Below are 5,106 nucleotides of genomic sequence, written 5' to 3' on the forward strand. Positions count from 1 at the left end.
TGCACATATCGCATGAACGAAACGAATCCGAAAACATACCGATACTTGTTGAAGAAAGATGGGATGCCTTCCGGGGCATCCCCAAGCTTAGACGCTTGAGTCTCCTTGAATATTTACTTGGGGTGCCTTGGGCATCCCCAAGCTTGAGCTCTTGCCTATCCTCCTTCTCCTCACATCGAGACCTCCTCGATCTTCGAACACTTCATCCACACAGAACTCAACAGAATACTCGGTAAGATCCGTTAGTATAATAAAGCAAATTACTACTCTAAGTACTGTTGCAAACAAATTAATATTTTGTTTTTGCATTGTAGGTACTGTAATATAACTTTTCCATGGCTTAATCCACTGATAGAAATCGATAGTTTCATCAAAACAAGCAAACTATGCATAAAAAACAGAATCTGTTTTAAACAGGACAGTCTGTAATAATCTGAACATTCACCGTACCTCTGGTACTCCAAAAATTCTCACAAAATTAGGAAAAATAAAAAATTTGTATAGAAAGATATTGCAAAAAGTTTCAGAACCATTTGACGTTCCACTAAAAGATGTAAAATCGCGCACTACAGCCAAAGTTTCTGTCCTGCACCGCACAAACCAACAAACAGTCTAAAACATCCTAAAGGCAAACTTCGGCACATTATTTTTATTTTTAAACTTTATAAAAGCACACAACAGAAATAAATGACTCTCTAAAACTTCTGGGTTGTCTCCCTGGCAACGCTTTCTTTAAAGCCATTAAGCTAGGCATATAGTGCTCTAGTAATGAATCCACCCGGATCCTAAGGTATATCAAAGCCAATTTTAATTAACAATGATTTGTAATTTAGTAGTGAGCACAAAGTAACATATATCATGTAATGACGAAGTCTAACTCTCTTCCTATGCATCGGCATTTCATGAAAGGACAATTCATGCACACATAGTAAAGGCCAATGCATAGTATAAACAGTTTCTTGCAATTTTATCATGTGGGAAACATCAAGAGGTTGAGATGTAGTTCCTCTCTCATAATAATTGCAAGTAGGAGCAGCAAGCACATGCATATTATATTCATCAAAATCATCATGTGCAATGGTAAAAGGCAACCCATCAATATAATCCTCAATAAGTGCAAGCTTCTCCGATATAGTGTAGTCGGGAGAATTCAAAAAGATAATAGGACTATCATGTGTGGGTGCAATAGCAAAAATTTCATGTTTAACATAAGGAACTTTAGCAAGTTCATCTCCATAAGCATAATTCATATTGGCATCTTGGCCACAAGCATAGCAAGCATCATCAAAAAGGGATATTTCAAAAGAATCAACGAGATCATAACAATTATCATAGCAATCATCCTTCGGTAAGCACGAAGGGAAATTAAACAATGTATGAGTTGAAGAGTTACTCTCATTAGAAGGTGGGCACGGGTGATCAATCCGATCTTCCTCCTTTTGTTCTTCGCTCTCCTCATCATCTTTTTCATCCAATGAGCTCACAGTTTCATCAATTTCTTCTTCCATAGACTCCTGCAAAATATTAGTCTCTTCTTGGATAGCGAAGACTCTCTCAATAAAACCATCAATATTGGAATTGAATTCATAATTCTCATAGCAATATTTAAGTATAGCAAATTTTTCAGGTCTATAAACTGAATCATCAAAATCTTCAAACTCTTTAAACAAAGATTCAATTTCATAAGCACCCATAAAAGCAATGAATTCTTCTATTTGTTCCACATCATAGTAATCATATATACCATTAGCATAAGAAGCCAAGGTTTTATCATCATTAAATTTGCATGAAAAGGGAAGGTGTGGAACCTTCATTCTAGAGCAACAAGTATAATCATATCTCAAGCATAGTTCCCAAGCATACCAATGCAACATATGAATTTGATCCCATAATAGTTTCCCTTTTTGAGTCAAGCGATAATCCCTAAAGTATTCACGTTGATCCAATGTGTCTCCCATTACATAATTGAATGGGGTTTTCTCAGGATTATCAAAGTAGTACATAATATTTTTCACATAACCAGCATCGAGGGTTTTAGGAGGTTCCCCATCTACATGAGTAGCAAGTACACCTAATTTTTTTGGTATTTCGTGTTCCATATCCATAACTAAAGATAGAGAACAACTTAGAACAGCAAATAAAAACTACTTAGTAATAAAGCAAACAAGCACACACGAGAATATTCACCCCACGCTATAACACCCCGGCAATGGCGCCAAAAAAAGGTCTTGATAACCCACAAGTATAGGGGATCAATTGTAGCCTCTTTCAATAAGTAAGAGTGTTGAACCCAACGAGGAGCTAAAGGTAGAACAAATATTCCCTCAAGTTCTATCGACCACCGATACAACTCTACGCACGCTTGACGTTCGCTTTACCTAGAACAAGTATGAAACTAGAAGTACTTTGTAGGTGTTGTGGGATAGGTTTGCAAGAATATAAAGAGCACGTAAATATAAACTAGGGGCTGTTTAGATAAAGAAGCAATAAAGTTAGTATAGCGAGTGTGGAAAAGTGGTGGTAGGAGTTGCAAAATTGTCCCTAAGCAATTGACTACTTTACTAGACCGATAGCAAGTTATATGTGGGAGAGGCCACTACTAGCATGTCATCCCTGACTTGGAATTCTATGCACTTATGATTGGAACTATTAGCAAGCATCCGCAACTACTAACGTTCATTAAGGTAAAACCCAACCGTAGCATTAATATATATTGGTCCCCCTTCAATCCCGTATGCATCAATTTCTATGCTAGGTTGAAGCTTCTGTCACTCTTGCCCTCCAATACATAGTCCTATCAACATACAACTAACCCTATGGTGTGATCCACGCGCGCGCTCATATGATGGGCACCAAAGGACAGCAACATAACCACAAGCAAATTAAACCAATCATAGCAATTCACCAATTACCGATAGGACAACGAAAATCTACTCAGACATCATAGGATGGCAACACATCATTGGATAATAATATGAAGCATAAAGCAACATGTTCAAGTAGAGGGTACAGCGGGTTGCGGGAGAGTGGACCGCTGTAGATAGATGGGGGAAGGTGATGAAGATATTGGTGAAGATGACGGAGGTGTTGGTGTAGATTGCGGTGACGATGATGGCATCGGCAGCGTTCCGGCGCCACCGGGAGAGAGGGGGAGAGAGCCCCCCTCCTTCTTCTTCTTCCTTGACCTTCTCCCTAGATGGGAGAAGGGTTTCCCCTCTGGTCCATGGTCTCCATGGCGTGGGAGGGGCGAGAGCCCCTCCGAGATTGGATCTGTCTCTCTGTCTCTCTCTCTTTCTGCATTCTGGATTCTGCCCTTTCACCATTTCTTTTATAACCGGAGATCCGTAACTCCGATTGGAATGAAATTTGAACACGATTTTATCCGGATATTAGCTTTCTTGCGGCGAAAGAAGGGATCCAACCGCCTTACGGGGTGTCCATGAGGCTCAGGGGTGCCCCTGCCCCCCTGGGCGCGCCCCCCTGCCTCGTAGCCCCCTCGGGCATCGTCTCGCGATGATTCCACTTCCCAAAAATCAGATATATTCCAAAAAAAAACTCCGTCAGTTTTTATTCCGTTTGGACTCCGTTTGATATGGATTTTCTGCGAAACAAAAACATGCAACAAACAGGAACTGGCACTGGGCACTGGATCAATATGTTAGTCCCAAAAATAGTATAAAAAGTTGCCAAAAGTATGTAAAAGTTGCATAATATTGGCATGGAACAATAAAAAATTATAGATACGACGGAGACGTATTAGCCCCCATCGTCAGTTTCCATGGGGGTCGGGCCCCGCATGTTTTCAGCAGCTGAGGCATTACCCTATGGCGTTGTGTCAGCGGCCTTCCGCACCTCTCCCTGGCCCGGAGAGGTCGTTTGGGACAACACCTCAGTGTCATCTGCGGCATGTGGCGGAGAGGCTCGCGGAGGCGTTTCGCTCTCCATCATCTTCGGCGCCAAAGAATTCCCCGAAGACGATGATTGTTGGGGGAGATTGTCGGTGTCAAAACCGGCGGATCTCGGGTAGGGGGTCCCGAACTGTGCATCTAGGATCGATGGTAACAGGAGACAGGGGACACGATGTTTACCCAGGTTCGGGCCCTCTCTATGGAGGTAATACCCTACTTCCTGCTTGATTGAAATTGATGAATATGAGTATTACAAGAGTTGATCTACCACGAGATCGTAATGACTAAACCCTAGAGGCCTAGCCTGTATGACTATGGTAATGAGTATATCCTTTCCGGACTAACCCCTCCGGTTTATATAGACACCAGGGGGGCGAATCTAGGGTTACATAGAGTCGGTTACATAAGAAGGAATCTTCATAGTCGGTCGCCAAGCTTGCCTTCCACGCCAAGGAGAGTCCAATCCGGACACGGGTACAGTTTTCAGCCTTCACATCTTCACAGCCCATCAGTCCGGCCCATGGATAACAGGCCAGACGCCCAAGGACCCCTTAGTCCAGGACTCCCTCAGTTTGGTCCTTTCATTGAGAGTTCCACTGTGCCGTCGACGAAAGGCTCGATGGCTCGCCTTGTCCTTGAAGACAACATCACCTCCGGGGGAGCTCTGGCCCCAGGCCAAACCCTCCGGCTAGGCGGCTTTACTATGATCGCCCGTTCGGCCGTTGAGCCGACGATGACCTCTCGGGCCATCGAAAACCCCCTTCGCATCAACTCCGAGCACTCCAAGCAGATGGATCCGGCAGAGTTTTCGTCCTTGAACGAACTCCTAGATCGCATCACCGCTTTGGGGATCGCCACAGATTACGATCGGATCGGGCCTAAAACCGATCAAGGAGAAATCAAGACTCCACCGGTCACCCACCAGATTGCGGTAGTCGAGGAGCAGGACGGCGAGTCTTCTTCTATATCAAAGACGGACTATGTTCGGATCGCCGATCAGGAAGAGCTGGATACTCACCCGCGAAAGGATGCGACCAGCCCTCCGAACATAGGATCAGACGGCAGTCCTAAACTATCAGAAGATATTCCGGAACCCGGACTGTTGAGTCCGGAAGGACTTCAGACTCCGGATAATCGTTTAGGTCAGGGTTCAGATTTAATTCCACCCACCCACCCGGACATAGACGCTCTCACGAGC

The sequence above is a fragment of the Triticum aestivum genome, chromosome 4D, assembly GCF_018294505.1.
Source record: "Triticum aestivum cultivar Chinese Spring chromosome 4D, IWGSC CS RefSeq v2.1, whole genome shotgun sequence".
NCBI lineage: Eukaryota > Viridiplantae > Streptophyta > Magnoliopsida > Poales > Poaceae > Triticum > Triticum aestivum.